Genomic DNA, 27,396 nt, shown 5'->3' with positions numbered 1-27,396 from the left:
AGAGACACAGGCCCTCCTCTCAGAGGCTGAGGGGTCCTCAACCCCTGGCGCTTTTCTTGTCATTGTGCAGTTTTTGTGAATTGGCCACAAGTGGGGTCTGGCGTGGGTGTGTGTGACATATCCTGTGGACTGTGTGTGTGTGTGTGTGTGTGTGTGTGTCTCTGTGTGTATGTACCGCACACACAAACCCCATCTGTTTGGTGGCCGGACACAGTCTGGGAAAGTGTTTTCAGACAAAGAATTCACACACAGCACAAAGGTCCAATTATGAGCCCACACTCTGAGGAGGGCTGTTTTGGAGAGGGGTAATAGGGGCTTGTCCATCTCAGAGGGGTATGAGGGTTTCCTCTCCTACCGCACCCCACCACCAGTACCACAAACAACTATGTGTTAACTAGGATGAAGTTGGAGGGTAACGTTACTTTTAAGCAAAATGTTAAATACATCCATACTTCTCATTTTCAAATGATATCATTTGAGATCTAGTAAGACTGGAGAAAATAAGTATGATGACATTTAAGATAGGTTAAACAGTTTTCTTCAAATAGTCCTTGACACAACAAGAAAACAAAACATTGGACAGAGTAATCTCTGTGTTGAGCTTCTGGCGTCTTGAAAACTTTACCTTCACTCTGTGAAAGCTGATTAGATAGTCTCTATTGGAGGCGGTGATAATGCCCTGTAAGCGCCACCTTTCATCAGGCGCAGTCACAGGAGTGACAGAAGCTGTGCCAGCTCACAACTTTGATTCCTTATCTCACATTTCAACAATCTACTTTTGGTGGGGGTTTTTCCCTCCTTTATTACACATCTATTTTATCTTGACAAGATGTCAAGCTACTCTGCTTTTATTTCACACTTTGTAGTTTCAGGACGTAGAAGGTTGTGATTTATTTCATCTCACCCATCTTGTTTTAACTGGTATGGACAAGGTGTGACTTCCCATGCTGTGATACCAGAGGCTGGGAGTGTCTACTGGTCTAGGCTGGGAGTGTCTACTGGTCCAAACCTCGACACTTCTGTCCTGCGTCAAAATAAACAACCCCAGCAACATGAACAAGTTAGGCAGCAAAGAGGCAATGAGGATAATTCACTTTGAAAGGCATGATAGGCAAACTTCTATCTGCCAATGCAGGGTTTTTCTACACATATTCATTGTTTGCCAAAGCAACTCAATGTGTTTTTGTAATCTACAGGTTATATGCACTGCCAGTAGGGAATTGTATAATAAATACTTCAAATGCATAGACATTCAGCTGCAGAACAGTCCCTGGACAATTTGTTCCAAATAAGAAACTATTCCATATCATATCTCAGCATTGCATCATGTGTTTGTGCATACCATTAGTGATACAGGCTCTGGAGAGAGGGAGTGCAAGGGTGTATGTGCATGTGTATGTACAGTACCAGTCAAAAGTTTGGACACGCCTACTCATTCAAGGGTTTTTCTTTATTTTTACAATTTGTTTTTTACATTGTAGAATAATAGTGAAGCCATCAAAACTATGAAATAACACATATGGAATCATGTAGTAACCAAAAAAGTGTTAAACAAATCAACATATATTTCAGATTTGAGATTCTTCAAAGTAGCCACCCTTTGCCTTGATGACAGCTTTGCACACTCTTTGCATTCTCTCAACCAACTTCACTGGGAATACATTTCCAACAGTCTTGAAGGAGTTCCCACATATGCTTAGCACTTGTTGGCTGCTTTTCCTTTACTCTGCGGTCCCAAACCATCCTAATTGGGTTGAGGTCGGGGGATTGTGGAGGCCAGGTCATCTGATGCAGCACTCCATCACTCTCCTTTTTGGTAAAATAGCCCTTACACAGCCTGGAGGTGTGTTGGGTCATTGTCCTGTTGAAAAACAAATGATAGTCCCACTAAGCCCAAACCAGATGGGATGGCGTATCGCTGCAGAATGCTGTGGTAGCCATGCTGGTTAAGTGTGCCTTGAATTCTAAATAAATCACAGACAGTGTCACCAGCAAAGCACCCCCACACCATAACACCTCCTCCTCCATGCTTTACGGTGGGAACTACACATGTGGAGATCATCCATTCACCCACACCGCGTCTCACAAAGACATGGCGGTTGGAACCAAAAATCTCCAATTTGGACTCCAGACCAAAGGACAGACTTCCACCGGTCTAATCTCCATTGCTCTTGTTTCCTGGCCCAAGCAGGTCTCTTCTTCTTATTGGTGTCCTTTAGTAGTGGTTTCTTTGCAGCAAGCGACCATGAAGGCCTGATTCACACAGTCCCCTCTGAACAGTTGATGTTGAGATGTGTCTGTGACTTGAACTTTCAAAGTTCTTGAAATTGTCTTTATCGACTGACCTTCATGTCTTAAGGTAATGATGGACTGTCGTTTCTCTTTGCTTATTTGATCTGTTCTTGCCATAATATGGACTTGGTCTTTTACCAAATAGGGCTATCTTCTGTATATCCCCCTACCTTGTCATAACACAACTGATTGGCTCAAACGCATTAACTTTTAACAAGGCACACCTGTTAATTGAAATGCATTCCAGGTGACTACCTCATGAAGCTGGTTGAGAGAATGCCAAGAGTGTGCATAGCTGTCATCAAGGCAAAGGGTGGCTATTTGACGAATCTCAAATATAAAATATATTTTGATTTGTTTAACACTTTTTTGGTTACTACATGATTCCATATGTGTTATTTAATAGTTTTGAGATCTTCACTATTATTCTACAATGTAACATTTTTTTAAAATAAAGAAAAACCCTTGAATGAGTAGGTGTGTCCAAACTTTTGACTGGTAGTGTATGTGTGTGTGTGTGTGTATGTGTGTGTGTTTGTGTGTTTGTGTGTTCTGTTGCTGACATCGGAGCGTCAGCAGCTGGTAAACTCTTCTCACACACCAGGTGCTACCTGTATCTCTCAGCGCTGTGTCAGCACAGTCTGGCAACATGTCACTGTCTAACACATCGGACACAAACACAAACACATGTGCACGCAAGCATACACACCTGTGTAGTGTGTCTGTTAGGTCAGTTGATGCATCTGTGTGTGAGAGAGAGAGGCAGACCTGTCATAGCCACGGTGCTGATATCTGAAGTGATAGGGACACACAAGTGACAAAGGCAGTAAATCGCCATCTGTCTCTGAGGCCTCAGTGTGAATAGTCATGACCACACCACACCCAGCTAACAAAATTACGTTCCAGACGTGACCACAGAGTTATTTTAGTCCCCACATCAGTCATAATAACGTTATTGTGAAACTTACAGACGATGTTCAAAAATGTATTTCTATCATTCCGATTGTAACGTCATATGAAGACAAACCATAGCTCTAAAAATGAAATGTTCCTAGATTATCTCCAAATTAACATGATATTCAGAACCTTTCATGGACTACCAAGTAATGTTTTTAATGTCCCCATGATGTCTGTATAGCAACCTGATATTTATAACCTCTATAATACTTATTAGAAACATTATGAATGTGCCTATAATGTCCCAAACGGGCTATGACATTCAGTACCTCTGGAAGATTTAAGCGGAATGTTACAAATGTCTCAGTTATGTTCCTTGTTAGCTGGGCAGCCACATAACCAGGAGATGACGACAGTTAGTTTACGACCATATCCTGTCCTACAGAAATATTCATACATAAGGGTTCCATGATCAAGTTATGCAGTGCCAATGATGGTCCAGTTGTTTCCATGTGAGATATAGCCTAAAGTTCTGTCTAAAAGGAAAAACTATATTGAGTAGGTATTTAGTTCTTTGTTATTCTACACACACTTTTACAATTTGCTATCTATGGAAAGAATCCTGCCATGTTTAGCCTTCTTATGTAGAGCAAGTTCAGATCGTGTCCTCTATCTCAGTTTGACCCATGCCAGGACAAGGCATCAACCTTTCCCAATTACTGGTTAACAGTAATTACTTTATTGAACAACGATAATCTGCAGAATTGGGGAGCAACTGATATGAGTGGGCGCTGACAGATGCTGTGAGACACGTACACTGGTCCAGGCCTCTCCAATGGACCGCGCTGCGAACTTCCCAATCGTCTCCAAATTCACATAATCCCACCGTCCAGATTTAAAGGTTATTGCCTGTGTTCTAATCTTTGTCTCAGCGGTCATCTTTCAGGGCTGAGGTGACTCTGAGGTGAACACTGAAGGATTGTAGCAGAACGGGATAATGTAGCGTTGATGTAACACACAGCATCCCAACCCCAGCGTAACGCTCATTAACTTCGATGGAAATATTCTGTGATGACAAATGTGAGGGTGGTCACCTTCTTAATAATATTCTTAAAGGCAGTAGCGGTAGCAGTGGGTGCATGGGGAGGTATAGGCAGGGCAGGCTAAACTGTGAGGCCAGTTGAATGTTTGAACACTGAAGTGGGTGACACCTGTTTCCCGTCTCATCTCCGAAGTCAAGTTGAGTCTCTGCAGCAAGGGCGAAATTGTGTTGTAGATATTGGGGGGGACGAGTAGTAGACGGGAGTGTAATGTCTGTGTTTGTGTGTGTGTGTCATGACATGTTAGGAAACGGCTTTCCTGGCTTTGGGTGAGACAGTATTTTCCCGCCTTAGTTTCCGAGTAGCACAGTATGGCACTGCAATTCTACACAGTTTGACATGACTTATTATGGCAATTTTGAGGGGTATTTTGAGGGATATTTTGAAAACACAGTATAAGTGGAAGGATAAGTCGTCACCATCATTAATGAAGGTTTTTCGAGGCAACTATTAAGAAGACACAAAAGATGAAGACTGAGTTGTATTATAATGATGCACACATGCATATTTATTTAGGAAGACACAAAAGATAAAGACTAAGTTTTATTATAGTTGGAGTTAGCCTACCTTATGCCCAGTCCACTTTTTTTTATATATAATAAGTGCAGGTGAACATACATACCATGGTTGAATGTTGATCCAGACTCCCGAGTCTGTCTCCCGATAGCATTCTGTCAGCATCCACTCGGTCATTCGAAAAGTTTTTATTTTAATGACAGAAGTGCAGACGACGATGTGGTACTGTTTTGGTGTGTTCGTTTTAGCCTGCCAGGAGGGCCGGGTCAGCGCCAATGGTGTTTTCATCTCTTTATACTTGATGTAGCAGCTAAAAAAAAATCAGGCCAACGGGAAAACCAGTCTTTCCCTCTTCAATCTGAGCCAGATTGACAGCGCTCTGACCCAACGGGAATGGGGGGGGGAGGGGCACCAAGGGTCAGAGTGCCAAGGGCCAATCATATTTCAGGGGGGGACATGTCCCCCCATCCCCCTTGACAATTTCACCTGTGCTCTGCAGGGGTTCTAACCCCCACCCACTCTTGGCTCAAATCCCCTGGTGTTCCTTTCCTGCTTCTTACACCAAATAGCCTATAATAAAATGAAGGAATAAATGTCAATGGTTGTAATTCAGAATGGTAAATTAATTCCCAAGGTGAAATGAAAGGCATATATCTATTGGAATGGCACTCTTTGAAACATTAGCATGAACACTTTAGTCTGGTTTGAGATAAGACTTCAATCCTACAGTAGCTCCATGTACAATTTAATGAACTTATGTGTGAGCATCTGTTAGGGTCTAAAGAAAGACTATAATAACTAGAAATGTGAATGGAGACAGTTTGCCCCCTTGTGGGAGCTGTGAACAATTTTTTGTTGCCCTTCTGCCGACAGATAGTAGGCCACACATCTCCACACCAATTCACACAGCTTGGCCTGCCTCACACTATACAGGATCATGGTCTGTTATAAATCAGATACTACAGTCCAATCAAAGTTGCAACTTATAGGCTAGATTTCTTTCATGAAGATGGATAAAAAGCAGTGTTTTAATAAAGTAGCAATGTTGTTGTAGGCCTACATATGTTACATGTAGGCATACATTTGATTACTTCATGTTTTTTTGGAAAACACTGCTTAGAAACTCCTAAAATAGCTTAGTATTGCTTCTTACCTGCTCATAATGCAAATAACATCCGTTAAAAGGACGAGAATACATTTTGTATTGCTACCTCTGAGGTATAATAAGAACTAGAGACTGCCTCCAAGATGGCCGACCGTTGTTTTCAACGTAATCTACTCATGTTCGCATACGTCATTTCGTGGTTGCTGCTATCTTTCTTACTGGGATTACTCCACCTGCGCACTAGCACTCAGTGTGCACTGGACAGACAGCAGTATCACGCAAACATGATCAGGGAACTCTGTCAGAGAGTGCAAGCACGTGAACAGCTAAACAATCCCAGCTGGCCTTGATCTCAGAGCATGAATATAACATGTTCATATCTTCGGCTGTGAGTGATGGAAAGAAAATCAGCCTTAGCCACAATTATTTGAATAATTCAATGGATGTTTTGTGCACAAAGGTGAGGACTAAAGTGTCTTATTAGGAATTTTCACATTTGACTTCTCTATAGCGCCGCCTATGGGAATTGTCTTTCTGGACCGGGCGTCAGTTCAGTTAAACTGCAGTACTGAAGCAATACTTACCTGCTCTACAAGGATAGAGTAGCAATACAACCTCCCAAACGAGAGCCAATCGTAGGCTAATATAGCGTATAGTTGTCCTCACAGGCCAATCACGGTAAAAAAGCAAATTTTCAGTCACATTTAGTTTTCTCCTGGATTTATATAAATAAAAAATAAAAAATATGCCATTTAGCAGACGCTTTTATCCAAAGCGACTTACAGTCATGCGTGCATACATTTTTTTGTGTATGGGTGGTCCCGGGGATCGAACCCACTACCTTGGCGTTACAAGCGCCGTGCTCTACCAGCTGAGCTACAGAGGACCACTGTTTGTAGTTGATATTTGAGGATAATTGAACATGCAATAGGTTACATTGTAGGCTATACGTTCCTTTTGTACTGTAAGGGTCTTATTCAGAGGTATTCTACATATTTGCCTGTGCAAACTAATATTGACCCATCTGTTTTGTGGTCAGGCTGTTTGGTTGACCATATGGTCTTGTATAATGCTGTGTGCACACCCTTATGGCAGGTTTGTGTTGGGAAGGCTCTTAGTAAAAAAGAGGAGAAAATCAATTGCTCCCAGCCTCTTTATTAGCCCCCTGTTTCCCAGTTTAGTTCTCTGCAGGCGTGAAACTGCTCTGTGTTTAGGGCCATACCCGCAGCTGCACAATGACTCAAGGTGCAACCACTGTATATAAACACTGGATTGCTGATACTATATTTATTGGCCATTAAGAGGCGTTGAAGCTACCAGTCGGGCATATTGGCAGTCCCCAGTAGGAGCAGTTCTCCATAGGGATGAATGGAATTCTACAGTATTTCAATTAAATGGTTCAAGGATATAATTACATGTAGTTGTAGTGCGGACAGTAACATTAGCAATCTCTAAAAATTATACTTTAAGGAAAATGTTTTCATATATATTTTTCACTTTTAATTCGTATGTTTAGCTCACATAATACAATTTAAAGTATGCATTAAGGTGTCTGTTGGCCTAATAGAATAAACGTGGCAAAAATGAATGAAAATATTTCTTACAATGGTGGGGGAGTACCAAGATGGAGGCATGTTGGCTTCAATACAGCACCCCCTACTAGTCATCTAGTGTATATATAAATTATTGGGTGCAACCCATACTCCTTCTCCCTCCTCCCCAGCTCTACCTTATGTTCCTCCTCCTTGGTTTGTAACATGCAAAAGCACTTACCCCTGCGCAGTTAAACTGGTTCTCTCTCTCTCTCTCTCTCTCTATCTATCTATCTCTCTCTCTCTCTCTCTCTCTCTCTCTCTCTCTCTCTCTCTCTCTCTCTCTCTCTCTCTCTCTCTCTCTCTCTCTCTCTCTCTCTCTCTCTCACTCCCTCTCTAAAATCATTACACAGACAAGAGTGCATCCACATGTAGACCAATGCTAAGAATTTTTCCTCCATTTCATATGTTAAACATGACTTGCAAAGAGGGACACGTTAGTCATTGTTGAGTAGATCCTATAATAGCACAGTGGATGTTGACAATACTGACAGAACCATACAAAACCAAAACCAGTAGATGGCATCAGTGTGCCATAACTTCATTGTAATGTACACTGAGTGTACAGAACATTAGGAACACCTTCCTATTATTGAGTTGCACCCGCTTTTGCCGCAATTTGTCTGGGCGTGTCGAAAGCGTTCCACAGGGATGCTGGCCCATGTTGACTCCAATGCTTCCCACAGTTGTGCCAAGTTGGCTGGATGTCCTTTGGGTGGTGGACCATTGTTGATACACACAGGAAACTGTTGAGCATGAAAAACCCAGCTGTGTTGGAGTTCTTGACACACTCAAACCAGTGCGCCTGGCACCTGCTACCATACCCTGTTCAATAGCACTTAAATATTTTGTCTTGCCAATTCACCCTCTGAATGGCACACATACACAATCCATGTCTCAATTGTCTCAAGGCTTAGAAATCTCTCTTTAACCTGTCTCCTCCCCTTCATCTACACTGGTTGAAGTAGATTTAACAAGTGACATCAATAAGGGATAATAGCTTTCACCTGTTTTGTATTCTCAGTGTAGATCTTAGATGACCACTTCTGTTTTGATTAACTTGGATCTAATGGATTTTCTTCCACTGTTTCTTAGTAATTGTAACACACTGTACAGCCTACCAATGTCTGATGCATAATATTTCCTTAATCTACCAAATAACTTCTAATTCCTAGGTATTTTGTGTCTTTTTGCTGGTGCCAAAAGCTACTAACTGAAATAACAAAGGAGAATTGTACAGTATAAAGCATTCAAATCAGCGCATATGGAAGCCATTGTCCAGATCTCATGTAATGCTAGATGTTAAATTATCACATTTGATAGTATGGCAAAAAAAATACACAACCATTTCTCCCAGAATGTCACATTTGTCAAGTTACTTAGGAATGTTAATTTGAAAAGTGTGTTTGACTTTCAAGTTTGTTTGAAAGGTTCAAAATTCATCCTAACGAGGTATTCCATGTCTCAACTGTCTCAAGGCTTAAAAATCCTTCTTTAACCTGTCTTCTCCTCTTCATCTACACTGATTGAAGTGGATTTAACAAGTGACATCAATAAGGATCATAGTTTTCACCTGGATTCACCTGGTCAGTCTATGTCGTGGAAGGAGCAGGTGTTCCTAATGTTTTGTACACTGTGTATTTCTCTTGAAGCATTGGACTAGTCAATGTGGCTTTTGTGTGGTATTGTAAAGAGGACAATAAAGGTGTCGGGTGTTGAGAAGATATTTGAATCTGGCAAATGAGCCAGCCATTACTGTAAAACACATCTCAGACAACTGTCATATTTATATCAAATAAAATGTTATTTGTCACATAGATGTGTTTAGCAGATGTTATTGCGGGTGTAGTGAAATGCTTGTGCTTCTAGCTCCGACAGTGCAGTAATATCTAACGAGTAATATCTAACAATTTCACAACATATACCCAATACACACAAATCTAGTAAAGAATGGAATTTAATAGTATATACATATATGGACAAGCAATGACAGAGCGGCATGGACTAAGATACAGTATAATATTATAGAATAGAATACAGTATATACATATGAGATGAGTAGTGCAAGATATGTAAACATTATTAAAGTGACTAGTGTTCCATTTCTTAAAGTGGCCAGTGATTTCAATAGGCAGCAGCAGCCTCTAATGTGCTAGTGATGGCTATTTAACAGTCTGATGGCCTTGAGATAGAAGCTGTTTTTCATTCTCTCGGTCCCAGCTTTGATCCACCTGTACTGACCTCGCCTTCTGGATGATAGCGTGGTGAAAAGGCAGTTGGCGTGGATATATTGTCTCTCCACCAAAACTAGCACTAGTAATGACATGTTTCTGCCCCCTAGAAGATTTACCTCAAAATATTCATCCCAGTTAACTCGATGACAGACAATAGGCATTTCCCCCATCATTTATGACCATTTTACTTAATCTCTCTTTCGTATGGCAGCCATCAAACATGCTTTCTCGTCCAGGCTTGTAGTGTGATGTCATCTCTGCTCCTAGTACTGTACACTGTAGTGAGTTCATTCTTGTGCCCGGGCCAGGTGTTGTCACCGTGGGAATGTGCCGCTTTGATGGCAGGAGGGAGACAGCTGATATGGCAACCCGTCCTCTAGTCCAGATGGGGAGTTTGGCTAGGTAATGAAACTTAGCATCCTGGCAAATCACTTCTGATTCATAATTAGTGAGGCTCCCCACATGACAAAATACTATAGTATACTGTCACACCCTGATCTGTTTCACCTGTCTTGGGTGAATGGGTGGAGCATATGCAAATTAAATACTGTAGTAAAACTATAGTTAAATACCTGTAGTGTTTTTGCGGACACTGTAGTGTTTTTGCAGACATTACTGTAGTATTTAATACAGAGTTTTTCTCAGGATAATACAGTAGTATTGTACAGTATACTATGAAATTCTATAGTAAGTACTACACATGATCGAGGGATACTACAGTGTGTAGTGTAGTATTCTTACAGTATACTATAAAATTATATAGTAAGCACTACACGATCGTGGGATACTACAGTGTGTAGCATAGTATTCTACAGTATTCTACAGTATACTACAGAATTCTATATAATTCTATAGTAAGTACTAGTTTTTAATGTGGGTCTACCGTCTATGTAGCGTCTGGGTGCTATTTCCTATTGAACAGTTTAACATCAGAATATAAATATGGCATATCTAGAGTGTGCTGGACTGGGCTTGCTTTCTGCAAATTTTGCCATGGGGCAGAGAGAAAAATGTATGTTTAACAGCTAATTTCCTGTAATTCTACACATTTTGCCATGGGATGGAGAGACATTTTTTTCAGTTTTAAAGCTAATTTCCTGAAATTCTACACATTTTGCCATGACTTATGCCATGTTAATATGATATCTGAGTGACTAACAAAATCAATGGGGGCTCCCTGGAGGTCAGGGCCCCTGGGCACGTGTCCTTCGTGCCTATAAGTTTAGATAGCTATCGACCGGGGACCCTAAGCAACCACTTATGTCGGTTATGCCTATGGTCGGCCCTGGGTGGAGGAACCTATCGACCTAGCCACCAAGCTGAGGCTTCATTTGTCTCCCTCTCACAGGCCTTTCAGATGACGTGACACTGCCTTTTCCCCCAGCTGGTGACAGCCTTCCTCAGATAGAGAGACAACTTATTAATCAGGCTTTCCCTCCTCCTCATCCACCCCTCCTCAGCAGCCCCTCTGAGTCCCTCTCAGATTGTGCCGCTGCAAACAACGGAAATGAGCCTTGAAAGTGTAATTAATGAGTGTAATGGTGAGATAATTATGGGGAACAGAAATATTGATCAGGGCCATGAACTCCTGAGTCTTACAGAAATGGAGTGGCACACTCAGCAGTTACCTCATCCATGTTTCAGGAAATATGGCATGAGGTCATGCGATACCGCTGACCATTTTATTGCAGTGAAGGATTATTGAGATGGATAAAGAACACTCAATCAGAGAAGAGACAGGTTCTTAGTTGAACTCTCGCTTCTTTTGATTTATGAGAAAGTATCTGAACTGGGGAGAATAATTGTTGTATTGCTGTGCTGAGCAAGTTACTTTATTACACTGTTAAATTAAAGTGCCATAAGCCATCCAGCAATCAGATTATATGTAATTCTTGTTTTAGAAATAGCTGAGTCAAAGTTTACAGTAAAGCTGTTGGTAAAGTTTAATGTGTGAAGTGACTGTGAACTTGTGAAAGAAAGACTTCTTGGTGACCTCTATTGGTTCTGCATAACAAACGGCCAGTGTTTCCTGTTTGACTGATGAAATGAAGTCACAAACTGGACACGATCAATGAACCAAAACTACTAGCAGAATAGAATAAATAATGGTCCAACATACTCACTGAGACCTTAGTATGATCTCAAGGAGGAACTTTTCAACACTTACCCTGTCCTTACATACTCTTAACATATCCCACTCAATATATAAATTCAATATCATGAAATAAGGACATCAATACAACAGCCCGTTTCAACACATTACGGCACACTTTCTAATAGTAATGCCACATCAGGCACCACTTTGAAATCATCACCAAAACCTAACTGAAGTATTGATGATATTGCCTGAAATGAGATCAAATGATTGGCTGATACACAGCATGCTCTCCTCTCCTCACCTGGTTGGGGTTAGTGAGGTTATGTGCTGATGGTGAGATGAAAGATGGTCAGTGAGAGTGACAGGTTTATTTTGGGGCTGCTCATACAGGAGCAGGCATGAAAAATGACATGCCAGGCTGAATAATTCAGCAGCTGTCAGCTCTACTGATCCGTCCACAGATCAATAGACACCATTCAGATGGACTGTGCCATATGTCCTCTAAAACTCGACATCACAACTACGCTGGTTCAATTAATCTTAGTTAACCTTTCTAATATCCAAACAACCAATAACTAAAAGGCAGTGGCATGTCCAGAACATTTTGGATGGGGTGGTCAAGGTGGGGCGCAGACCCAGTTTAGAACGGCCATAACATTTTGAACAAGGTGGATTTTTTCAATATAATTATGATTGTTTGGTACATTTCCCTGTTTAAATAAATCATAAATCAATACCAAAAGTTACAGTGTTTGCATTCAAAGTCAGGATTTTATATAAGGGTATTAGCATAAAACAGTGAATTCACTTAAAAGTGCCTTAAGAGTGTGAATTATACCGTGGCATTCGAAGGTCTCTATTTTTTTAATGGGACCACCTATTTCCCAAACTTATAAACATTTCTCATTCGTGTCTATCCATGTTTCATAATTTTCTGTGAATTCGCAAGAGGCTGAGTTTATTTCACCCATAGAGATAGATAGAGGACTCATCTTTGTATCAGCACCGTTGAGGCAACCTCCATTTTGAAGTAGTCCGTTTTCTTCTTCACGATTGGCTGATCCCTCCTGATGACCTCGTTGGACACGACTCCAACAGGGTCACCAGGAGGGATCAGCCAATGAAGTTGGAAGTCCCACGCAGTTGACTACATTAAAATGGTGGAAGCCCTCAATGGCGCTGCCCATGCTAACTAGGCCTTTTGGCCACTAGAGGCCTCTATCATTCTCTATGATTTACCCAGAGAAAGCATCCGAGCTAGGCAAACAGTGCCACTCTGTCTTAGTATCTGTAGCCCATTTTGTATTTGTATTTATTATGGATCCCCATTAGCTGCAGCCAAGGCAGCAGCTACTCTTCCTGGGGTCCAGCAAAATTAAGGCAGTTATACACTACCAGTCAAAAGTTTGGACACACCTACTCATTCAAGGGTTTTCCTATTATTTATATAGCCACCCTTTGCCTTGATGACTGTCTCCCGAGTGGCGCAGTGGTCTAAGGCACTGTAGCAGTGTCAAGGCCGGCTCTGTCGTAGCCGGCCTTGACCGGGAGACCCATGGGGCGGCGCACAATTGGCCCAGTGTCGTCCAGGATAGGGGAGGGAATGGCCGGCAGGGATGTAGCTCAGTTGGTTGAGCATGGCGTTGCAGGGTTGTGGGTTTGATTCCCACGGGGGGGCTAGTAAAAAAATAATATATATATTTTAAAAATGATGTATGCACTCTTGATAAGAGCGTCTGCTAAATGACTAAAATGTAATGACAGCTTTGCACACTCTTGGCATTATATCAACCAGCTTCATGAGTTAGTCACCTGGAATGCATTTCAATTAACAGGTGTGCCTTGTTAAAAGTTAATTTGTGGAATTTCCTTCTTAATGCGTTTGAGCCAATCAGTTGTGTTGTGACAAGGTAGGGGGGTATACAGAAGATAGCCCTATTTTGTAAAAGACCAAGTCCATTTTATGGCAAGAACAGCTCAAATAAGCAGTCCATCATTACTTTATGACATGAAGGTCAGTCAATACGGAACATTTCAAGAACTTTGAACGTTTCTTCAAGTGCAGTCGCAAAAACCATCAAGCTATGATGAAACTGGCTCTCATGAGGACCGCCACAGGAATGGAAGACCCAGAGTAACCTCTGCTGCAGAGGATAAGTTCATTAGAGTTACCAGCCTCAGAAATTGCAGCCCAAATAAATACTTCACAGAGTTCTAGTCACAGCCACATCTCAACATTAACTGTTCAGAGGGGACTGTGTGAATCAGGCCTTCATGGTCGAATTGCTGCAAAGAAACCACTACTAAAGGACACCAATAATAAGAAGGGACCTGCTTGGGCCAAGAAACACGAGCAATGGACATTAGACAGGTAGAAATGTGTCCTTTGGTCTGGAGTCCAAATTGGAGATTTTTGGTTCCAACCGCAGTGTCTTTGTGAGACGCGGTGTGGGTGAACAGATGATCTCCACATGTGTAGTTCCCACCGTAAAGCATGGAGGAGGAGGTGTGGGGGTGCTTTGCTGGTGACACTGTCTGTGATTTATTTAGAATTCAAGGCACACTTAACCAGCATGGCTACCACAGCATTCTGCAGCGATACGCCGTCCCATCTGGTTTGGGCTTAGTGGGACTATCATTTGTTTTTCAACAGGACAATGACCCAACACACCTCCAGGCTGTGTAAGGGCTATTTTATCAAGAAGGAGAGTGATGGAGTGCTGCATCAGATGACCTGGCCTCCACAATCCCCCGACCTCAACCCAATTGAGATGGTTTGGGATGAGTCGGATGGCAGAGTGAAGGAAAAGCAGCCAACAAGTGCTAAGCATATGTGGGAACTCCTTCAAGACTGTTGGAAAAGCATTCCAGGTGAAGCTGGTTGAGAGAATGCCAAGAGTGTGCAAAGCTGTCATCAAGAGATAGGGTGGCTATTTGAAGAATCTCAAATATAGAATATATTTTGATTTGTTTAACACTTTTTTGGTTACTACATGATTCCATATGTGTTATTTCATAGTTTTGATGTCTTCTATTATTCTACAATGTAGAAAATAGTAAAAATAAAGAAAAATCCTTGAATGAGTAGGTGTGTCCAAACTATTGACTGGTACTGTATACAATTAAAAACATTACATTACATTTCACAACAGATTTCACAACACATTAAGAGTGTGCCCTCAGGCCACTACTCTACTACCACATCTCTACAACACAAAATCCATGTGTACGTGTGTCTATAGTGCATATGTTATCGTGTGTGTGTGTATGCGTGTGTCTGTGTGTGTGTCTCTTCACAGTCCCCGCTGTTCCATAAGGTGTATTTTTATCTGGGTTTTTTATCTGATTTTACAGCTTGCATGAGTTACTTGATGTGGAATAGAATTCCGTGTAGTCATGGCTCTATGTAGTACTGTGCGCCTCCCATAGTCTGTTCTCGACTTGGGGACTGTGAACAGATCTCTGGTGGCATGTCTTGTGGGGTATGCAAGGGTGTCTGAGCTGTGTGCTAGTAGTTTAAACAGACAGCTCAGTGGATTCAACATGTCAATAATTCTCACAAATACAAGTAGTGATAAAGTTAATCTCTCCTTTACTTTGAGCCAGGAGAGATTGACATGCATATTATTAATGTTAGCTCTCCGTGTACATTTAAGGGCCAGCTGTGCTACCATGTTCTGGGCCAAGTCCTTCTTTGTGGCATCTGACCACATGACATGTCATACTCATTTTGGCCAGACAGCATCAGATATATGGGCTACACATACTAAGACAGAGCGGCCCTGTTTCACTCGCTCTGATGCTTTTTCCGGTGAGATTGATGAGTCTTACTGTCGGCGCTTCAAATCTCAGAATTTCTGGAGGGGTGGGGGGGGGGGGGTGGCTACCCTGGGACACTGGACACACCACTGCTAAAAGGTACAGTACCCAGACTGGGCTTCATACACTACCCTTCCATTTAATGACTGGTAGCTTTTTACATAAGCCAGGACTTGAACCAGTATGTCTCTTATAGCCAATTTACATTCACATTTACATTTTAGTCATTTAGCAGACGCTCTTATCCAGAGCGACTTACAGCCAATGTACTCCATTACCACAGTTTCCCTATTGTAAACATTATTTAGTTGAGTACTGTAGTAACTTGACAAGGAATGCCGACACCCATTTCAATATTACTTTCCTTTACTTTCAACCTAAGAAATAAAAGGTGTACAGGTGCACACATGAATAGTAATCATACTATACTGCAGGTAAGTACAACACATATTCAATGTAATTATTTATATAGTGTCCACACTATATAACACATTCTTTTTTTTTGTTGTATTTTACCCCCTTTTTCGTGGTATCAAATTGGTAGTTACAGTCTTGTCCCAATGTGTCGGAGGAAACACCGTACACCTGGCGACCAAGTCAGCATGCACTGCACCTGGCCCGCCACAGGAGTCGCTAGTGCGCGATGGGACAAGAACATCCCTGCCGGCCAAACCCTCCCCTACCCTGGACAACGCTGGGCCAATTGTGTGCCGCCCCATGGGTCTCCCGGTCGCGGCCAGCTGCGACAGAGCCTGGACTCGAACCAGGATCTCTAGTGGCACAGCCGTAGACCACTGCGCCACTCGGGAGGCCCTACACTATAACACTTCTCCCCCATCAATTTAAATCCCCCCTGTAAGGAAAACATAAGGTTAACAAGTAAACCACATCAGTGTTTTCTTTTCTTTACTTCACAACACTGTAGAACTTCTGCTGGTGTTACTGTAAACAAAACAAAGAAAATGACAGTCCTTATTTCTTTTCAACTAGGTCTGCTGCTCCAAACAAACACTAACACCACGAGTCTCTCAGTCTCAACTAAAGAGTTAGTCTTTCAGGAGGCTTGTGACTACGCTGTGATCTGCGCAGTACTCCTGGTGTGCCACGAGGCACAGGTAAGGCGTGTCCCAGTGGACGTGGGTCTGAAGGCACAGGAGCGGGTTGGGTGTTTGTGAGAGAATGTCCATCACCCTCTGCTGGAACCACTGAAGGCCCATGTTCCTCAGATACTGTTTCCTGTGGGGTTTCAACTTGTATAATACCACCCACAGCTGTTCCGTCTGAAAACATGGTCTTGTCTTTGTCATAGCGCAGGCGGAGGTGGTCTTGGTGTCTGCGCATGACTCGACCATCAGTCAGTTTGACCACAAAGGAGACTGGACCACTTTGACTCAGAATGATACCTGACAACCAGCGTTGGCTGCTTGTGAAGTTGTGGATGTAGACAGTGTCATTGGGTTTTAACTGTCTCTCCCTCGCGTGGTGGTCATGTCTCTCTTTTTTGTTTCTCCTACTTCTGTTCCACTTGTGCTTTGATGTCCGGATGCAGTAGATCCAGGTGAGCTTTTGGCTTTCTGCCCATCAACATCTCAGCTGGAGCCTGTCCTGTTGTTGTTTGTGGCATGAAGAACCTTAGTTGTGATGGTTCCCCCAGTCATCCTTTTGAGCCCCTCTTTCAGTGTCTGCACAGCCCGCTCCGCTAAGCCATTTGAGGCTGGGTGAAACGGAGCACTGCGGACATGGCGAATCCCATTTCTCCGCATGAATTCTTGGAACAAGTCACAGGTAAAGGTTGTTGCGTTGTCGGACACAAGAGAGTCAGGCAGACCATGGGTTACAAACACCTGTTGAAGCTTTTTGATGGTTGTGGTCGCTGTGATGTTGCTCATGATATGAGCCTCCAGCCACTTGGAGTGCGCGTCCACCATGACAAGGAACATGTGACCCACCAAAGGGCCTGCAAAGTCTATGTGCAGCCTGGACCATGGGCGGTCAGGCCACTCCCACAGATGTAGTGGCACGGGCGGCGCCATCTTCTGGTTGATCTGGCACTCAGAACATGATTTCGCTTTGTTATCTACGTCCTGATCCATGTTAGGCCACCAGATATAAGATCTGGCTAAACTTTTCATCCGGGAGGCACCCGGGTGAGCCTCATGGACCTCATCCATGACTTGTGCACGGCCAGGTGGTGGAACAACCACTCTGGACCCCCAGAATATGCAGCCATCCTGCACACTCAGCTCAGTTTTGCGCTTTGCATAAGGTCTTAGTCCATCATCCTCTATGACAGGAAGCCAACCCTGCATAAGGAATCTTTTCACTTGGGCCAGGATAGGATCACGGTTTGTCCACTGTTTGATTTGTTTGCATTCACAGGTGAGTTTGACAATCTCTCCATTAGGAAAATTGTCTCGGGAGGCACCACAGTTGTGGCGGGCATCTCTGGTAGTGGGAGACGGCTGAGCGCATCTGCGTTTGCATTGTCCTTCCCCGCTCTATACACGAGCGTGTACTGGTAAGCTGACAGTGTGAGGGCCCAGCGCTGTATCCTTGCTGAAGCCATGGGAGGAATGCATCTTGCTTTGCTGAAAAGGCTCATCAGTGGTTTGTGGTCAGTGCATATGGTGAAATGACGACCGTAGAGGTACTGATGGAAGCTTTTCACAGCAAAGACTATGGCCAGACCTTCCTTGTCTAACTGTGAATAACCGTTCTCAGCACTCGTCAGCGTGCGTGATGCGAATCCAATGGGTTTCTCTGACACGTCCTCCATCTGATGAGAGAATACTGCCCCGACGCCACATGACAGGATGATCTCTTTGACTTGGTCAAAATGAACCAGCAGTTGTGCTGATTGTAGTAGTGCTTTCACTTCTTTGAAAGCTTTCTCTTGTGCTGGCCCCCACTTCCATTTAAAGTCTTTGTGGAGCAGCTGATAAAGTGGAGCCAACACTGTTGACAGCTCAGGGAGGAACTTACCATAGTAGTTCACGATGCCCAGGAACGACATAAGCTCGGACACATTCTTGGGGTTTGGAGAATCCTTGATTGCCCTGACTTTGTCCTCCACAGGACACAGACCCTGTGCTGTGATCTTGTGACCTAGGTACAGTTGAAGTTGGAAGTTTACATATACTTAGGTTGGAGTCATTAAAACTCGTTTTTCAACCACTCAACAAATGTCTTGTTAACAAACTATAGTTTTGGCAAGTCGGTTAGGACATCTACTTTGTGCATGACACAAGTAATTTTTCCAACAATTGTTTACAGACAGATTATTTCACTTATAATTCACTATATCACAATTCCAGTGGGTCAGAAGTTTACATACACTAAGTTGACTGTGCCTTTAAACAGCTTGGAAAATTCCAGAAAATGATGTCATGGCTTTAGAAGCTTCTGATAGGCTACTTGACATCATTTGAGTCAATTGGAGGTGTACCTGTGGATGTTGTCGTATCTGATGAATGGTGGTCATTATTGCTGTCAACAAAGAGTCCGTTATGCTGCATCGTGTTAGAGGCTTTTATTAAAATCACGAGGTTACAGCATAAATGACAGGTGACATGACACCCGGGGAGCGACGCCTCCGAATGGCTGCTCACTCTGTCTTCTTCTTCGTTTAACCCCCCTATTTATAACCAATGAAGCTCCCTCTTCTGGCCAATCCCCAGTCTCCCCTGTCTACAAGACACTTCCGGTCTGTTGGATGTGGCGTTACACCCAAAACATTCCCTCTGGATACTAACATAAACACATTCCATTTCTTCATGAAAAACATTTAACAAAGGCATAATCTTCAGATACGATATTCCCCCCTTCGAGACGAACTAAACGTCTCGAAAACAAACAGAATAGGATTATGACTAGTAACAATTTATCTTATTGAGTATCTTTAACATTAAACCAAAAACATTCTTCTCTAGAGTGTGAATACCTTTCTATGAAATATGAATAACTGTTTATGAAGTGTGAATACATTACTATGAAATATGAACAAATCTCTATGGAGTGTAAGAGCGAAAAACTGTCCGGCAGCCATCTTTTCAGATATCCATCCATCAATCAAGACAGTAAAATTCTCTCACGGTCCCTCTGCCCCAGGCAACCACCTCGGTACTCCAGATAACTCATAAACCATTCAAATGCATTTGAAAGTATGATGCAATTAAATACACATGTAAGCCCCTGCAAACAAAATCCTATCCAAAAACATCCACTCTAAAGGCTGGTCAACCCATTGGACCCAAAAGTGGAACTCTCCCTTCCTAGCCTCTCTGTCCCTAAACATTCACGAAATAAACAAAAACATCTAAGATCCTCACATGTATTCAATAACATCAAACATCATTCTACAAAATTAATCCCTGAGGCTATTACACAATTATGTATTACACATGTCTATATTTCATTGCAGACACTGGAATGTAGTCCACTACACTTCATCTCCCTGTAGTCTCGACTTCCAATGGACTGTTGATGATATCGGCCACACCCTCCTTGTTTCATCTCCTCCAGTCATATTGTCCCTTCATATTGTCTTTGTTTGAGTATTTCAATCTCCATATGTTCCCCCAAATGCTTCTGAAAGAAAAGGAAACGACCAAACAGTATCTTTTGCAAAACAAACACTTTCAAATTAAACATGAATATCAATTAAGAATATAAACTGATATATAAATGATGCATGAATCACATAAACCTATTCCCCCCTTTGATTCATAAATCATACCAACATCACCCTAATATTGGAGAAAAAAAATTGAAAAATGATCAAATAATCAAAAATGATATTTATCCATCAGTTCCACTTGTCCATCTTTATCCAGATCAGGAACAGTCAACACCGGCATCTGAGTGTTGTCTCCAGGCATCATTCTCCAACCTATCTCAATATCATATCTTTCTCAAAGATCAGTAACAAATTACAAACATCACAGTGTTATCAAAGCTGAAACTAAAATCTGACCCATCACTGCCCCTACTGGGCCTAACTGATCTTGCAACCAAGTCTTACAAATGCATCCCTTATTTCCTTCAATGCATATATAACTATCTGAACTATCTGGACTCAAAGTATACCTAATATTATCCATATGATCTTCCCAAATGTTATACCATACCATGGAAAAAGTCCCCCCTTCTCCCTTAGATTTATACTTCAATGATAGGCTTGAAGACTATGACATGTAGCATGTCTCTTTCATCCAATTTCAAATATAGCTTCAGATTTCTGTGTCCAGTGCTACCCCTCTTATAATGGTAGAAACCTCATATGGAAGCTTCAACGTTGACATGTAACAAAATCCTTTCCATCCATAATGTAAGAATATATATGCTTTATCATCACAAACCCACCAAATATCTCTAAAATTCCCAATAGTCACATTGTCAGGCAAAAGCTAATCTTTTAACCCTCAAAGTCCTGCTCTTCTTACTACCTGGTATATTAAAAAGTAACCTTATATTTCTCATTACTACCCTTAATGTCATGCTTATCCAAAGTCATCATATAATCATCACAATCTGATATTCCCATAAACATACCCTTTACCTCATATGTTTTATTAGAACAAAAACAACTTTTAGCCCTCAATGTTTCACCTGAATACTTCAGGGTTCCGTTGTTACCTGATTTTCCTTTCCCATTTAACCATTCCCATAGGGTAATTCATTTAACCAAGAACACTTAAACCTAGGCTTAAACCACTGTTCTGACAACGACATTATTTTATCTGTCAATGACTGTTGCCAATACCACAGTCATGACAAAGCATAAGACTGACCCACACCTGATAGAGGCTGCGCGACCGTCTAACATGTTTGGTGCTGGAATTCTCAACAGACATGGACCCTCAAGATTCCTCACTGATCTTACAGAATGAGTTAATCTATCTCTAATTTCCACAACAGAAGAACGAGCGGTACTGATCAGATACCTCTCCCTGTCTGTCATCAAAATCAAAGATCTCATCCTGTCCTCCATGATGAATCTATATTCTCTCTACTACTATCTGTTCTCCTATTTTAACCCCATTCGTACTATCATTGACAGCACTCTCCATCCGTAACATAACCCATGAGTCTAAAATTCCCCATTCAATTTCAGAAAAGTTGTTGTCGATGTCATACTCCCTCTTTTGCTATTGCCATCGTATCACTAATCCCTTCCAAAGTTACCATTAAAGTAGTTGACTTAATTGCTGTATCAACCCTAATTACTTCTAGTGCAAAAGTTCCCATTATCCTCTGTGTATTATTCACTGTTGGAGTGGCTACTGTAATCTACTCCTCCTGAACTCCTTCGGTGACTGCGGAAGCTTCAACAGATTTCAAATCTTCCATTATAGGCATCACTTTACGAATTACATAGCCTTTTAACCAATAATTCTTAACCGGAACAAATTTTAATGCTTGCACTAGATAAGTACACATATATTCTCCCTGACCTTTCTCTGTAACATTACGCAACATAAGTGAACAGTCACTCCTAACCTCTTCCAAACTATACCTCCTTTGACTAGGTGCAACAGCTTCTACTCCTGGTCCTGATAACAATACTTATTCTCCATAATTATCTCTCCATATGGGAGGAACGTCCCCATCCTAACCCTAATAAGTATTCTTTCCCCTAAAATTGGTGCTGTATTGGTTCCCTTATAATCAAATGCGATATATTTATGGCTTTAATACCTATCAATGTTGAAAGAGTTAAATTGCTTCTCACTGTTGTTATAATAGACTGAAGTGTTAATGTTCTTAGTTACTCCTAGTTTTCCCCAAAGAAAAGATGTCTCTGCTTGTACTTCCATCTATCACCACTAGTGTCACTTTTTCCCCAAATCTCAGTCCTTTCTCTAAATCCCCGACTTTCAAACTTTTGATTACACAAAATACACCTATAATTACCTTGATCTTCCTACTCTACAGTGTCCTTCACCATTGTTCTCTCTCTTACTACTAACTTTGAAACTTAGCTTACTGTCTCAGAGTTCCTTCAACCCTAATCTACTCCTAACTTATTTTAATCTAATGTTTTCTCTCATAACATTTAAAAACTTTTCCCCTGATTTAGTCACCAAATCTCTTTACCACCAAATTTCAGAATATGTGATTGGAAAGTTCCCCACCTGCTTCTGACTCATTACACACAGACTTGGCAAACGACTAAACACCTTTTAGCCTAGCCTGAAATCTCTTAGTGTAAGAATGTAACCCTGAATAATAGTCACCCCTTTTAACTTTATTTTTCCAGACAGATTGTCTAATAGACAGAACAATAGATTATCATCCTTCCTATGATATTATCTTTTTTAAGCAAATGATTCCCAAAAACCCAGTCGTCTAGTGTACATCTTATTGTACAATTCAATTTAAACAATGCATCTCTTCCCAACACTGCCATAACAGTATCTTCTAATATTAGTATGTCTATTTTGATTTCTCTTTGATTTTTATAGCAGAGCTCCATTGATTCCCTAACTTCAATTGTTAGCTATTTTCTCTTCTTCTCTAATCGATTCTCTCAGCTGACACCCCCCTTCGTCTCTTCTAGGCACTAACAGGTGATCTTCACTTGCTCCTTTATCTTCCTCTGTTGTTTTCTCCCGACTTGTTGCATTAACAGGTAAAGTACCCAATCTGTCCACAATTATAACAGTCTTCTGAAAGTTGCTGGAAGTGTAGCTGAAATCTTCCTCCTTCTTCTATTTCTTCTTTGTTCTTCTCCAATTCTGTGTCTGTCCATAAACTGGCTTTGGATATGAATCAACTGGTGCCGCCCTTGGTGGCTGATACAATTGCATTTGATATTGTTCAGTTGACGCTGTAACAGTGATTGTTGATTTGGTTCACTCTGATTCTTCATAACCAAAACTTATCTTCTCCACCCGTTGTATGATTGAGTTTTCAGAGTTTCTTCGTCCTGTTCTTTCTTCTTCTCCAATTCTTGGGATCCTCTCAGCAGTTTCTCCTCTTCTGTATCTTCAGCGTCTCGAGCTGTTCCTCTAGCTCTCTTACCTCTCCCAAAGTCGTCGCTTCCTCCAGGCCTGATACGCCTCGGTCTATATCTCCTATTTCTTCTTTGCCAGTCATTGTAGAATAAAATCCTCTTGAACATAAAGCACCTTTAATCTCCAAATCTTCATCGCTTTCTTCATCAGAACTCGAATCTCTTGTCTCCTTCTTCGCTCACCTTCCATCAGAGATCAAATCTCGTATATCCTTCTTCGTTTCTCTCTTGCCAACTTCCTTCTGATCACAGAGTCATATCCACCCATGACCTCTCTCAATCACTCTCATCTTCATCATCCTCATCTTCTTTAAGTTCCCAGACATCTCGGTTTTTCTTCCTTCTGGAGTTTTGGATTCATCTTTATCGTCGTTTCTGCTTGTCCTCTATCTATTATTCGTCTTCATCTCTGATGTAACAATCACCCTGCTGGATGATCACTGAAAGCTGAGGATAAACATCCCTAAGCTGTACTTTTTCTTCTCGTAAGGTGGGTGTCTTTTTGCTGAATCCGTATGTGAGAAAGGTGTACTAACTTCTGCCATTAGTTTCTCCTAACACTACTTTAGTTAAAGAACTATCCTAATTAGTCAATTTTCCCCTATATCAACCCTTTATATTCCTTTATTGTGAACTATCTTATTTTAGACTGTATAGCCTATGGCTTCCCCCCTTAAATTATTAATATAACCCTAACAACCCCCCCAAAAAAAAAAAAATAATAAATCCATTAAAAATCCTGAATAATTAAAACCAATTTTTTATTTCTACATTCTATGTCACCAATTTATCAATTAGTGTTGGCTATCTTACCACAACCCATCAAATGCAAGTAAGTTAGTCAACTTCAAAGCAATCCCAAAAACAAAGCCTCTAACCCTTCAATACTCCAATTCCCATAACCCCTTGCTCTATAACCCCTAATTATCATATACCCCTAATTATCATTTACAGAAGAATGTCAGTCTTTGATTCCCAACACATCTGTAATCAAACCCCAGTGATACACAGAGCTTCCAAAATGCAATTTTTAATGAAATAGTATTTGCCAAGCCTATGTAAAATTGTCATAACATCACATATCTTGTAACAGTCTCAAAACCTTTTTTTTTTTTGACTTGATCCTCGGCCGTGTCACGTGATCACTTCCTGTATCTCCTCGCTCCCCCTCTCTCCTGTCTCTCATGACAAGGGACAAAGACACAGAAACAGCTTTTAGTAGTTAATGCCATCACTGAGTATTTCCAACCATTCAATATTCATTCGTTCTACATTATTCACTCTAAGACTAAACTCAGAACTAAATAGATCGCTCAAAAACATTATTTTATTTTAATCCGTTATTTAATTATTTAATTCAATTTATTATAATCCGCTACCATATATCTAATTTATAAATTCAATAGGTTACAAAACAAGTTTCATCTTTAACCAATCGCAGTTTAAACTAGAATAATCGTGCTAAAATCTATCTTCTCTTTGTCCGTGTGTTTCTCTGTCTGCCCCTGCAGCTCCCAAATGGGACCTATGACCTCAACCAACCATTTTGTTTTGTAGGCTGAGCACAACCGCATGTCGTAGTTTTAGTGCCGTAAACCAAAACGTGTCCTAATCTCGTGCCATAAACTCCCCCTTTCTGTAGTGTAGTGTCGCAAAATTAAACGCATGCGCACATCCATTCAAAAATACCTTTTCACCGTGGAAGAAAGATTTTCTACTCCCTCCCTAAACAGACAGAATAACAGTCCAGCTGTAACTCCCGTTTCCCCCTTATAGTCAAACAACATTTAACAGCGCTCACAAAACATATAACCTGACTTAAACACAGAGACAAATTTAAGAGACTTTAATCCATCGCAATGGAGTCTCTAAGGATACGTTAGCATGTAGCACACAACACAATTAGCATTTAGCATTAGCCTTAGCCACGAGGTACAATGTGACACAACACACATTTAGCATTCAGCATTAGCCTTAGCCTTTAGCTAACTGCGGCCTACCCAGCCCTAAGTAACCTGCACCGTGGCCAAATCATTGTCCATTATTATCCATATCTCCGCCTAACTTTATGCTGCCGTAAGTTCTGGATAATTATATGAGCGGTTACCCCAAAACGAATAATTCGTCAACTATAAGATGAGCATAACATACAATATCATCGTCCAGCTCATGGTTCCCAGAACCAACCTTACCACACCGAATGCGTTGCAAGGATTTCATGGCCCATTCCTAAAGAATCGCCTCGCTTCGAGGTCTTTACCAGATTCACGGTGCCCTAAAGAATGCGCATATCGGCCTTCTCTAAATTTCCCATTGTCACCCGTTACCAATGGAATCTATCTTAATACTCTAAATTTCCCCATTGTCACCCGTTACCAATGGAATCTATCTTAATGCTCTAAATCCTCATTGTCAACCGTTACCAATGGAATAAATTTTAGCAGACTCTAGTCGACCGCAATAACGCCACCCGAGGCAAAGTCGGAATGGTACATCTCTCCAGTGTACACAAGTCGTATCCAATCTAACAAACTCCGAAGCGGTAAGAAACACTCACCATTTTTTGGCCATGCTTCAAAGCGAGTTAGCCTGGCGGTTGACTGAAACAAGGAAGAGACGCAAACCCAGCCCCACGTTGGGCGCCATTATGTCGTATCTGATGAATGGTGGTCATTATTGCTGTCAACAAAGAGTCCGTTATGCTGCATCGTGTTAGAGGCTTTTATTAAAATCACGAGGTTACAGCATAAATGACAGGTGACATGACACCCGGGGAGCGACGCCTCCGAATGGCTGCTCGCTCTGTCTTCTTCTTCGTTTAACCCCCCTATTTATAACCAATGAAGCTCCCTCTTCTGGCCAATCCCCAGTCTCCCCTGTCTACAAGACACTTCCGGTCTGTTGGATGTGGCGTTACACCCAAAACATTCCCTCTGGATACTAACATAAACACATTCCATTTCTTCATGAAAAACATTTAACAAAGGCATAATCTTCAGATACGATAATGTATTTCAAGGCCTACCTTAAAACTCAGTGCCTCTTTGCTTGACATCATGGGAAAATCATAAGAAATTAGCCAAGACCTCAGAAAAAAAATTGTAGACCTCCACAAGTCTGGTTCATCCTTGGGATGAACTGTCCTAGTCCAATTTCCAAACGCCTGAAGGTACCACGTTCATCTGTACAAACAATAGTACGCAAGTATAAACACCATGGGACGACGCAGCTGTCATACCGCTCAGGAAGGAGATGCGTTCTGTCTCCTAGAGATGAACGTACTTTGGTGCGAAAAGTGCAAATAAATGCCAGAACAACAGCAAAGGACCTTGTGAAGATGCTAGAGGAAACAGGTACAAAACTATCTATATCCACAGTAAAACGAGTCCTATATCGACATAACCTGAAAGGCCGCTCAGCAAGGAAGAAGCCACTGCTCCAAAATCGCCATAAAAAAGCCAGAATACGGTTTGCAACTGCACATGGGGACAAAGATCATACTTTTTGGAGAAATGTCCTCTGGTCTGATGAAACAAAAATAGAACTGTTTGGCCATAATGACCATTGTTATGTTTGGAGGAAAAAAGGGGTAAATTGCAAGCCGAAGAACACCATCCCAACCGTGAAGCACGGGGATGGCAGCATCATGCTGTGGGGGTGCTTTGCTGCAGGAGGGCCTGGTGCACTTCACAAAATAGATGGCATCATGAGGAAGGAAAATTATGTGGA

Source organism: Coregonus lavaretus (genome assembly GCF_964263955.1).
Source record: "Coregonus lavaretus genome assembly, chromosome: 12".
Classification (NCBI taxonomy): Eukaryota; Metazoa; Chordata; class Actinopteri; order Salmoniformes; family Salmonidae; genus Coregonus; species Coregonus lavaretus.
This window is presented reverse-complemented; position numbering follows the sequence as displayed.